This window comes from Callithrix jacchus, chromosome 10, assembly GCF_049354715.1.
Source record: "Callithrix jacchus isolate 240 chromosome 10, calJac240_pri, whole genome shotgun sequence".
NCBI lineage: Eukaryota > Metazoa > Chordata > Mammalia > Primates > Cebidae > Callithrix > Callithrix jacchus.
The window spans coordinates 108,227,897-108,241,016 of record NC_133511.1 but is presented as its reverse complement, the minus strand read 5'-3'; the positions used below and the strand labels follow the sequence as shown (position 1 = coordinate 108,241,016).

The window sequence follows — 13,120 nt, the reverse complement described above, 5'->3', positions numbered from 1 at the left end:
TTTCGATTTTGGTGAGGTTAAATTTATGTTATCTAAGAAATCCTTCCCCAAAGTCAAAAAGATATTTTTCTATGCTTTTCCCTTAATAGTTATTAAATTTTGCTTTCTATATTTTGGTCTCTCATCCATCCTGGAACTTAAAAAAATTGTGTATTATCTGATAGGAAGGTAGAATTTATTTTATATGGAAAACCAATTGTTCCAACACAATTTATTGAATAATCTATTCTTTTCCCAGGAATTAGAAATACCAGTTTTATTTGATGTCAGATTTCCTTATGCATACAGCTGTTTCTGGCTTCTTTATTCTGTTCCATTGGTGTATTGGCTCTTTACGAAGCAAAACTGCAATGCCTTAATAATTATGGCTTTACATATTTTAATATCTAGTAAGGCAATCTCCCATTTTTGTCCCTACTTTATTTCAGGCTTATCTTCACTATACTTGGCCCTTTACTCTTGCATGGGAATTTCAGAATTGGCATATCCATTTTACAAAAAATAAATGGTGAGATTTTGATTAGCAGTGCTTTGGATTTGTAGATTAATTTGGGTATGAACTAATGTTTAAAAATGAATTCAGTAGTTACCTAGTAGTCTAAGTGCATAAATGTTTCCATTTAGTTCGTAATTCATTTATCTTTCTTACTTTGAAGTATTTTTATGAAAGCTATCTGTTGTCATGGTCAATGCTCAACACAGAGCTTCTGTCAATAAATATTTGTGAAATCAATGAATGGACCATCTGTAGACATTTGTGCAAGGCACTCTGTAACTTAGACAGAATGTGTTTTGGGAACTCAACTCCATTAGCTATAAATTTTCCAAATTGTAAAAATGTTCTTCATGATTTAGTGTGAGACTGTGGTCTCATAGCAAGAATGCCTAATTTGTAATTATTAAAGCTGCACTAAATCAACATTTTGCATTTTGTGCGGTCCTTTCTCAGTGGTTATTATATCAATGCTGCTTATTTGTTGATGATGGTAGAATGAGTTATGCCTCAAGATTTTAAATGCTTGGGATTTGTATTTATTTACAAAAATTTATTCCTCAAGAAAATTGAACTAGTGAATTTTTAAGTTTTGTTTTGCTCTTTATTGATATTCTATACTCAGTACATAGAATATGCCTTCATATCTGCTCATGTCAATTCCAATCCCACTTAAAAGTATATTTTGGATTCTGTGCTATTTATTCATCTATTCGTTTATCAATTATTATGGGCCCTGAGCTATAACATTAGGCTTTTAGGTCACAGAGAAGAATAAGTAGATAGATGATATCCATAATTAGTCTTAAGTTGGTTTTCTAAAATTTTCTCTGGGGAATTCCTTTTCATTCTTTTGTGTATTTATTTTGTTCTCAAGGAGTGTCTTTTTAGAAAAATAATTTCAACTTTTGTTTTATACTCGGGGGTACGTGTGCAGATTTGTGTTACCTGGATATGTTGCGTGATGCTGAGAGTTAGGGTATGGATCTCATCACCCCAGTGTGAGCCCAATGCCCAATAAATAGCTTTTCAACCCATGTCCTCCTGTGAGTTATGGAAGTGAAAAGAGAAAAGATGCTCCTTAAGAAAGGAGAAAAGGCACTTGATATGGTTTGGTTTTGTGTCCTCACCCAAATCTCATCTCTAATTTTAATTCCCATTGTCGAGGGAGGGTTCTGGTGGGAGGTGATTGGATCATGGCCATGGTTTCCCTAATGCTGTTCTTGTGATAGTGAGGACGTTCTGACAAGATCTGATGGTTTAAAAGTGTTTGGCAGCTCTCCCCACCCCCACCATGCTCTTCTCTCTTGCCTGCCACCATGTAAGATGAGCCTTGCTTTCCTCTTGCCTTCCACCTTCCACCACGATTGTAAGTTTCCTGAGGCCTCCCAAGACATGTGGAATTGTGAATCAATTAAACCTCTTTCCTTCATTAAGTACCCAGTCCCAGCTAGTATCTTTAAGCAGTGTGAGAACAGACAACTACAACACTCCTTACTTAACCTATATTTTCACTGTCAGTTGAAATCCTTTTCACTTTTCCATTTAAGCCACTGATGGCACCTTTTCTGAGGTCACTTTTCTTCACATCCTCAGTGGTAATGAATCCATCCCTGTCATGTGGTCATGGAACACTTGACCCATATATCTTGTGTAAGTTTTCTAAGGCTACCATCACCAAGTGTAACACATTGAGTGGTTTAGAACAATGGGAATTTATTGTCTCAGAGTTCTAGCAGTCCAAAATCAGGTGTTGGCAGGGCCATGATCCTTCTAAAGATGATCTGTTCTAGGCCTCTGTCCTAACTTCTGGAATTTCCTTGGGTTGTTGCTTTATAACTCAAACCTTCCCATGACATTCCTCCCGTGTGCATACGTCCCTTCACATGGCATTATTTCCATGTGCATACTGTCTCTTCACATGGCATTCTTTCTGTGTACATACTGTCCCTTCAAAAGGCATTCTTCCTGTGTGCATACTGTCTCTTCACATGGCATTCTTCCCATGTGCATACTGTCCCTTCACATGGCATTCTTCCCGTGTGCATACTGTCTCTTCACATGGCATTCTTCCCATGTGCATACTGTCTCTTCACATGACATTCTTCCCATGTGCATACTGTCTCTTCACATGGCATTCTTCCCGTGTGCATACCTGTCTCTTCACATAGCATTCTTCCCGTGTGCATACCTGTCTCTTCACATGGCATTCTTTCCGCGTGCATACTGTCTCTTCACATGGTATTCTTCCCATGTGCATACTGTGTCTTCACATGGCATTCTTCCCGTGTGCATACTGTCTCTTCACATGGCGTTCTTCTCATGTGCATACTGTCTCTTCACATGGCATTCTTCCCGTGTGCATACTGTCTCTTCACATGGCATTCTTCCCGTGTGCATACCTGTCTCTTCACATGGCATTCTTCCCGTGTGCATACCTGTCTCTTCACATGGCATTCTTCCCGCGTGCATACCTGTCTCTTCACATGGCATTCTTTCCGCGTGCATACTGTCTCTTTACATGGCATTCTTCCCATGTGCATACTGTGTCTTCACATGGCATTCTTCCCGTGTGCATACTGTCTCTTCACATGGCATTCTTCCCGTGTGCATACTGTCTCTTCACATGGCATTCTTCCCGTGTGCATACTGTTTTTTCACATGGCATTCTTCCCGTGTGCATACTGTCTCTTCACATGGCATTCTTCCCGTGTGCATACTGTCTCTTCACATGGCATTCTTCCCATGTGCATACCTGTCTCTTCACATAACATTCTTTTTATAAGGATGGCTGTCAACTGGATTAGGGGCCAACCCTATTTCAGTAAGATCTCATTTTAATTTAATTAGTGACATCTGCAATGGCCCTACTTCCAAATAAGGTTACATTCTGAAGTACCAGGAGTTAGAATTTCAGCATATGAATCTTAGTGGCAGTGGCGGGGGTGCAGGGGTTGCAATTCTACCCATAACACATCTGTTAGGGCACCTGCTGTATCATCATTATTATCATCACTTTTTACATGTCTCTATTCTTTCAACCATCTGTAGAACACACATTCCTTCAGGAATTCCTTCTTAAGCATGAAAAAAAAATCTCAGTGATTAGCATATTGCCTGATATGGAAAAAGGCAAAATATTAGTTGAATGGCTATTTTAAAGTAGCAGACTTCGATAGTCCAAAGTCTAGGATTTCCATACTTCCTTTATTGTAGTGACATCTAATATCTCCCCAAACTCTAGTTATTTAATTGCTTCTAAATAAGATTATCTTTTACCATTCTGACAGTTAGTTAATATGGCTTTAATTCAATCTAACAGGATGTGATGGAGAATAAAACCAGGTTTTTCTTTGTCGATCATGTCATTTGGCAGTCTGAGTAAGGAAACTCATGATTAAAAATTCCTCAACATGTTTTAGTTCAATGTAGAGATTGAAGAGGACATATTTAACTTCAATAGCTTTCATATTCTTTTACTGGCTTTAATTTGAATTTAAAAGTGATTGGACACAGAAGATCGTTAGATACGTGACTATACATTGTAATTTTGTGAATTCATGTTAAAGTCTGATGCTTGAAAATAAATTTGCTGTAAGCTTTGGATATGGAATGGTAGCATGTATTTATCTTTCCATTATGGTTCCTCATCACCTGAACTGTTTTTTTTTTTTTAGATGGGGAATCTCCCCACCCTTATTTTGCATCTTGTTAGGGGCTTGAGATGCCTCCTATTACAAACACTAAAGATGTCCAGTTCTTCCTTTCCTAGACATCCTTGTAGTTTAGGACTCTTAAGGAACTCTCCAGCTGCAGTGCTGCGGAAAAATTGGAAACTGCAGTGATGATGGTGGCAGCCAGTATTGAGTGCCAGCTGGGCTTGTGATGCAATGCTGTGTTTGCTGTAGTGCCAGTAGTGTCTTCCTGAGACCAATTGTGCAGCATGTTTAGGACGTTGCTTCTGACTGCATGACTTCTACAGGGCTGTTATGTTGCAATGCACAAAGAACGTGGCTGGGCTTGAAACTAGTACTTCAGTCATCCTGGTGAGTCTGAAATGTCCACAATATTTTCAATAAATTCCTTTTTCTTGCTTAAATCAGCCAGTGGTAAATCCTTCAGCTTGCAACTAAGAACTTTGACAAACTCAGGGATGCACAGTACTTAACTGATCTACCTATTATGAAATATCAGAGGTGTGGACCCAAAATAAATTGGTGAGAGTTATGTATGTCATGAAGAGTTCTCATACTTCAGCTTCCATGCTGGTTTTGATTTCTACTCTTTTTGCTATTTCTTTACTTTATTTTTTTTGAGATGGGATCTCACTCTGTTGCCCAGGTTTGTGCAGTATCAGCTCACTATAACCTCCACATTCCAGCCATAAGCATTCCTCCCACCTCAGCTTTTCGAGTAGCTGGAACCACAGGTACACACCACCATGCCCAGATAATTTTTTGTATTTTTGATGAGCTTTACTTGGGGTAGCAGCAAAATATTATGGAAAATATTAGGGGAAGTTATAGATTAGTCTGAAACCTTTTGGAAGGCTGAAAGGCTTTACTGAGGCAGGCTGAAAGCGGCCGCCGGTCCATTAAGTTAGGGAAAAGATAGGGACGATCAGAGGTTTCCCAGTTTAAGTCTGTTTACCCCACATGCCTTTGTCTCTCAGTGTTTACTCATGTAAACTTTGTGCTGGTGGTCCTCCCAGAGGGGAGATCAAAAGGGAATTACCTGTTAATAGTGTTTACTCTGGGCCCCAGAACCTAAAGCTTTTATCAGTCATAAAACCATTCTCTTAACCCTGTTAATGATCCACAAATGTGTTAACTTAGAACCTCTGTTGTAAAATCTACAGAATAAAAGTGTGAATAGACAGGGAGTCTTGGTCGATTGGTTGCATTTCACCCTCTGAAAGCAGCCAGTGGCCATCCCTAGCCCACTTGTATCACTGTAATGGTGTGAGAATGCATTCATTCATCCTTTGTTGAGTCAGGGTCTGTAGGCCAGGCTTCTGCAGGTGTGGTCAATGTCTCCTTTTTTGGTAGAGACAGGGTTTTCACATATTTCCCAGTCTGGTCTCAAACTCCTGAACTCAGCTATCTGCCTGACTTGTCCTCTCAAAGTGCTGGGATTATAGGCATAAGCCACTGTGCTTGGCCTCTTTTTGCCATTTTTAAAAGTCTCATATTTATTCAGCAAGTATTTCTTACATGCCTGTGTATTTGTTTCTTATGGCTGTTGTAATAAATTGCTACAAGCTTATCAGGTTAAAGCAACACAAATTTATTCCTGCATAGTTCTGGAGGTCAGAAGTTCAGAATCAGTTTAACTAGGCTAACCTCAAGCTGCCAGCAGGCTTGGTTCCTCCTTGGAGGCTCTAGGGGAGAATTGGCTTCCTTGTCTTTTTCTAGCTACTGGAAGCTGCCTGCGTTCCTTGGCTTGTGATTCCTTTCTCACATCATTCCAACTTCTTGCTTTTGACATCACATTGCCTTCTCTTCTTCTGTAATGAAATCTCTCTCTACTTCCTTCTTATAAAGACATTCGTGATTACATGTAGGGCCCACTCAGACAATCCAGGATAATCTCCCTATTGAAAAATCTTCAACTTAATCATTCTTTCAAAGTCCTTTTTATTATTTAAGATAATGTTCCCAGGTTGCAGGGATTAGGACCTGGATATCTTTGGGGGCCGTTATCAGTCTACTGTACTCTGCTATGCACTATGCATTGGGAATATGTACAAGTTGGAAAAGATGAATATTTCCTCTTCCCTTATAGAGCCAATGAGGTATACATAAACAAAAATTATACGAATACATGCATAATGATTCTGTATATTTACATACAAATGATTCTGAAGTTCACTTATGTGAAGTGCTCAAAGGAGAAACGTAAGATGGGATAAGACACTATAACAGAGTGACCTGGCAAGGTGATCATAGAAAATTTTCCAAAAAGATAACAAAAGATAATACTTTCTATGTACAATGGTTGTGCTCAATGGGTTATGTGTATTTTTACTAATTTAATCCTCATAGCTATCCTTTGAAGTGGGTATTTTTACTGTTGAGATGACAACTGAGGCAGAGATACTGTAAGCAATCTGCCCAAGGGTTGCTGGCTATTAACTGGCAAAGGAAGAAACATTTAAAGTAGTTCTTAAGTGGAGTGGATTTCAGTTGTTTTGCCTGCCTACCATTATTGTCATAATTGTGTCCTGATTTTCTTGGAAGGAATTTTTACTCCCGCATTGTATCCAACTACTCAGCCCTCTCCTAGTCAGGCATGTGTCCCAGCCTAACACTGACTCTTCTGTGAACAAGCAAAACAAAAACAGCTGAGGATGATTCACCTTCTGGAAGAGCCTGCCCATCATTTCCTTCCATCTTCATTCCTTGGGTTCCCTTACCTTTTGTTGTCTTCCAGCTGTGTTTTAAAGGAATTGTTTCTTTAGTCTTTGATTGTGTGAGCTACCTTCTACCCTTCCAGTGAATTTGCTTTCTGCTAGTTTCTGTTGCTTACAACCAAAGCACTCCAAGAATAAGGAGGAATTAGCCACATGAGGATGAGAAGACACAAGCAATTCAAAGGCAAAGAGAAAAATATGTGCCTGAGGTAATAAGCAGCTTATATTTTTAGAAGCTTCCAGAAATCTATGTGGCTGGAGTTACTGAGTGGGTGGGAAGTGGGGGTAGTATGATAGGGAGTTCAAAAGATTGGCAGGGACCAGATATACAAACATATACCACATGAAGATTTGGGGTTTTATCTTAAAAGCAGTCTTGTAGTTATTTTATTTATTTATTTTTTGAGATGGAGTTTTGCTCTTGTTACCCAGGCTGGAGTGCAACGGCATGATCTTGGCTCACTGCAACCTCCGCCTCCTGGGTTCAAGCAATTCTCCTGCTCAGTCTCCCAAGTAGCTGGGACTACAGGAACACACCACCATGCCCAGCTAATTTTGTAGTTTTAGTAGAGATGGGGTTTTACCATGTTGACCAGGATGGTCTTGATCTCTTGACCTCGTGATCCACCCACCTCAGCCTCCCAAAGTGCTGGGATTACAGGCGTGAGCCACTGCACCTGGCCTATTTATTTATTTTTTAAAGCAAGACACTTGTAGCTAACACATTTTCCCAGTTGAACTTGGCGGTGGTTACAGGCATAAAGCAATTTTTCTTTCTCACCAGCTTCTGTTAAACTTGCTCCATTGAGTCATTTTTTTCAAGATTCCAAATGAGATTTGGCTAGGTAGCATCACCCTTCTCATCCATCTTAGATATAAATGAATTGTCTATCTCTTTTTTATGCTATAAATGTCTAGTTCAGTCTAATGTCAACTTCATGTTTTCATCTGATTATGAAATTCTTTTCTTCCCTTAGCCCAGACCCGAGATGGTCTTTGAACTTACATTAAGGAAGGAGCATGGTCATCTACTTCTTCATATTGCTTTTCTCCTCTCCCTTACCCACTAAATGTGCTATGTTTGGCTCCTCCAGGGTCAGAGGCAGGGAAAGGATGCCGCTGTTCTTCTTCTGAAAGGTTTCTCTGATGCACCTCCAGTTTCCTTTTTGACTGCAGTGCTGCTGTGGCTGGGCACTGATGATCAACCCTTGTTCTCAAACACTGACTTCCACCAGTTCATGGTTAGCCCTTTTCTGCTTTAATACTGAGTGTCAACTTGATTGGATTGAAGGATGCAAAGTGTTGATCATGGGTGTGTCTGTGAGGGTGTTGCCAAAAAAGATTAACATCTGAGTCAGTGGGCTGGGAAGGGCAGACCCACCCTTAGTCTGAAAGGGCATCATCTAATCAGCTGCCAGCATGGCTAGAATATAAAACAGGCAGAAAAGAAATGTGAAAAGACTAGACTGGCCTTGGCTTCCAGCCTACATCTTTATTCTGTGCTAGATGCTTCCTGCCCTTGAACATCGGACTCCAAGTTCTTCAGTTTTGGGACTTGGACTGGCTCTCCTGCCTGTCAGCTTGCAGATGGCCTGTTGTGGGACCTTTCGATTCTGTGAATTAATACTTAATAAACTCTCCCATTATATATGTATCTATCCAATTAGTTTTGTCCCTCTAGAGAACCCTGACTAATACATACCTCAAGTGGTCATTTTGGATGAAACCCCTTTGAAGGAGGCTTAGGGTTGGAGGAGGCATCAGGCAAACTGCAGGAGAAGGTGTGTGTCTGTGGGGTGTGTGTCCTGGGTGTGTCTGTGAGGGTGTTGCCAAACTTCTGTCACCAAACTTCAAGAGTGCAGTTCTTTCCAAAACAGCTGCACTATTCACTAAGCCATTAGGCTGGCAAGACTCTTGTTTTTGGATTTTGTTTTTAGGCATGTTTCAGTTTACCATCTTTGTATTCTCACAAGTTCCAAGCTCTCCAAGTATTTCTCCTGAAGCTTCCCTGCACTTGGAAATGCCCCAGAATTCACTGATGGTTTCCTAATCACTCCTCAATTGGCTGACTGAGCTTACTGGATTAAGATTTGCAAGACTTATTTTGGATTCCATTCTTTGCCTACCTAGAGCCTTGATTTATAGTGTGGCTGTAGCTGGCATCTTTTTTTCTTAACTCTGGGGCTTTGATTCAAACTGAGACAAAAGGAAAACTGCCTTTTAATATTCTCTTCCAAAGTGATATAATCAGATGTCTATTATTTGCATAATTTTAATGAATACAGTCTCCAATCACATTACTTCCCCAACCCTCATGCAAAACAAACAAAATGCTTATCCTTCTTATTTAAAAAAATTGGAATATTTTAAAATCTGACCAGTTTTGCATTTCTTTGCCTAGGCACTATTAGTCAAACAATTTCTTCAATACTCTACAGGAAGTGTGGGGCCCTTTATCTTCCGTGGTTTAAAAAAAACTCAACCAGCTGTCAAACACTTGAATATGAACCAAACATTTAAATATTCAGTGAAAATTCAAATGTATTGTATAAAGTGCTCAGCAAAGTGGAAAGCCCTCTGACCACTTTCAGAATAATCCAAGCAAACAGCAATTAGGGATATATTCTACTTCTTTCCATTTGTTCATAGCTCCCCAGGACATAGTGTGATCTCCCATGCATATGGGGAGGGAATGGACAGCACTTAGATCGTTCCTTACTTTGATGTGTGACTGTCAGGGTTGCAAATAATGTGCCTGCAAAAGAAAATTGCCTCCTGGTGCACCTGAAGATGGAATTTTAAAAAATGTGTCTTCCTCCTTCCTTTTCTCTTTCCATTTACTCAGCATTACGTGAGTCGGCTGTTAAGCACCTGAACAGAGGAAGAAATTGTTTACGGGCACCCCACTGGGATGAGTCTAGACCAAGAGAAAATAGCCAACATAGCAAAGAAGTGTTTCCAGCATTTATTAAGTATGTATTTATTAAGCACCTATTGGGCACAAGGACATGAAACATGGAGACTGATTGTTAGAGGCTTTTAATATGGTTGTGGGGATAGGATATACATGCACAATAAGGTAAGTTTAAGATTTGTGATACTGAAAGGAGAGTCAGCTCATGCTGTGAACCTGCAAAAGGCAAAGGTACAAACAAGAACGGGGTAGAAGGCACAGAGAGATAGGTCTGGGTTAAATGTAAGTTTCTAACAGAGCTAACCAATGAAAAATTGGAGGGCCTAATAGAGGGGTGAATTTCTTATCATGCATTGTGTCCAAGCCAGTCTGTATGAACACTCAGAAGGAGTGTTTGTAGAGAGCATTATTGTATCTCTGATGGGTGGTTTCCTTTAGATGACCTTTAAAATACTCATACGACTTTGTCATTCCATGATTTTGTAAGTTCTGAGGACAGTGAGCATGCATGAGCTCATAGAATGACCAGGAAAGAATCTTTTGAGGTTGAAGTATGAAGGAAGGAGCAGCTACAGGATGGAAAAAGGGAGGCAGGAGGAAGCTGCAGGCAGAGGGTACACTGTGAGCTTAATGAAGGGTCTGGGGTTTTTCCTTGTCAATATATTGCAAGATGAAACCACCTTATCTCTAATCGCATTTGGAGTACACACACACACACACACACACACACACACGGATTTATTATGAGGAATTTGCTCACCTGAGGCTGAGAAGTCCCATAATCTGCCATCTGTAAACTGCAGGATAGTCAGTGTAGTCAGTGGTATAATTCCAGTCTGAGCCAGAAGACCTGAGAACTGGGAGGGACCTATCACATCCCAGTCCATGGGCAGGAGAAGACCAATGACCTAGCTTAAACAGGCAGACAGGAAGCAAAAGGGGTGAATTCCTTTTTCTTTGCCCTTTTTGTTCTATTCAGGCCTTCAATGGATTGGATAAATAGCCACACCAGGGAGGACAATCTATTTTACTGAGTCTCCCAATTCATATGCTAATCTTAGCCAGAGACACTCTCACAAACATACCTAGAAAATAATGCTTAATCTGGGAACCCTGTTGCACAGTCTAGTTGACATGTAAAATTAACCATCACAGTTATACAGGAGCTTAAGAAACACTATTTTCAAGAGTGATTCTTGACTGGCTGAAAATTTGGCAAAGCTGACCCACAAAGTCAAGATTAAGGAATGGGCTAGGGATTTCATCTAAGTTCTCCCAAATAATACTTTGCTGAGTCTAATGTATCAGGCACTGGGAGTGTAAAGATGAAAAGAGACACAGTTTCTTCTCTTGAACAGCTTCTTGTTGAGCAGAAGATTTTAAACAGCCCATTCTAAAATGTTTCCTGATGAAGACATATTAAATTTCCTTAAAGTGTATGATCACTTAAATAATAGCTCTTTATGAAGTACCTTCTAAGTGCTAGGTATAATGTTGGTCGCTTTCCAGTTCTTTGACAACCATTCAAGTAGACATTTTATTTTTTCTGTTTTTCAAAAAAGAAATTGAAGCTCAGAAAGGACAGACATATTACCCAGCAATTAGTAAGTGGCTAATTGAAAATTCAAACAGTTGCTAAATGAATGGGTAACATGTTCTAGGCACTTCACTTGATGCTGGATACATAGTATCTTGTCTTCACAACACTGGAGAAAAGAAGATACTATGCTATCTTCATTTTATGGCTGAAAAAACAGAGCCCCCCACGGACCCGGGGAGAGGTAGTGCAGAGCGAGGATTCAGGCTCAGCCTGCTTGGTTCTAAAGCTGGATATTCTTTAACTTCTCTGCTACCCTTCACCTTGCCTCGTTCCTTACAGTCCATAGCTTCACTCTGGCTTTGATTTTCATATTTGGTGGGGTTCTCTTGTACTTCCCTCTCCCTTTACCAAAAAACAAACCAAATGACAAAACCTTGTTGATCATCTTTGTGAAAGGAGTGAATTCGGCTGAAGGAAAATTTCCATTAGTATTCTGAGGCTCAGCATTAGGCCAGGGAGGTAAAAATGCCATGCTAATTAAGCAATTACTGAAACTCATGATTAAAACATGAGATTGCCTTTCTAAGAGAATCCCCAGAATAAATAGTATTCTTCATTTTGCCTTGGAGCTTGGTTGCCTTGGCTTCTGAGAAATTCACCTTTTTTTCTGGAGATGTGATAGGGAAGCAAAGACTTTTTATTCATTATCTTTTGAATCCTTAGAACAACTCTTTGGAGATATATGAGGAAAATTTTAATTTGGGATTTTAGTGGTTAATCAAATCTTTCATTTGAATCCTGGATCCTTTGAGACATATATTCAGGAATTACAATTTCAGGGTCATTGCTTGGATTGGATCTCATGTCTTGGATGTATACCTAAATGCCCTTCCTCGTACTCCCCTGAAACCCCTGCTGAAGCTAGATGTTGGGATCTGCATTTGGGAAGGGTGAAGCCTATGGCCAGCTGAGTAGAGAAATGTGGCTGCCTCATACTAGGTTTGTGCAGGGAGCCAGGGACAGGAAGGTCCTCAAGGGAAGAGAGCTGTAGAATTTCACTCCCTCCAGAATAAAGATAGGTGGATGACTGAATATTTGCCTCTTACTTTTTCACCTACTAGATGAATCATTTTTGCTCCTGTGAGGAGAAGCCAATGAAACTGTAGAGAGCAACAGATTCTGCCAATTACACCCAAGAGGTGTTTTATTGGCTGACAAAATCCTAAGGAGAGGGAGCATATGGCTTTCACTACACTCTCTGATCTTGCTTTTAAAAATTTATTGCCCTCTCTCGATTTGACAGGTGGGGAATTAGGATTTGAGGCTCAGAGAAGTTACTGTTTTGAAAGTCACACTTCAGTGACTAACCCAGGCCTAGACTTCAGTAGAAGGGAGTTTAGAGCTCAAGGTATCAGACCCTTTGGGTTATAAATGGGCCAAGTGCCTCACAGAGATAGCATGTGACTTGCCTAAGGCCAAACTCCCAGAACTAGAAACTCAGGTCTTCTGACTCCTTAGGATGCTCTTTTCAGTAACTTACAGCATTTTCCTTCCTAACCCTGAGACATTTGCCCTGCTGGCTTATGGGCATGATCTTCTGTATTTCAGTCCTGCCTCGGAGCCTCTCATCCCTCAATTATAAAAGGAGGATCATAGAAGTAGTATCTGCCTCTCAGCCTTCCTGTGAAAACCAATGAGGCTGGGTCTGTGCAAATGCTCTGTGACTATAACACACTCTACAAATGTTGGAATATTGTTTTT

At 40.1% G+C, this 13,120-nt stretch overlaps 1 long non-coding RNA gene across 1 annotated transcript in view; it reads right to left on the bottom strand.

Annotated features, from left to right (window-relative positions):
• Window positions 1-10,729, bottom strand: part of LOC118145490 (uncharacterized) — a 58,994-nt gene extending 48,265 nt beyond the window's left edge. Inside the window, exon 1 of the long non-coding RNA XR_004730626.3 lies at window positions 10,580-10,729. This is a non-coding gene — a long non-coding RNA (uncharacterized LOC118145490). The remainder of the gene's footprint in view (window positions 1-10,579) is intronic.
• Between the last annotated feature and the right edge of the window lie 2,391 nt (window positions 10,730-13,120).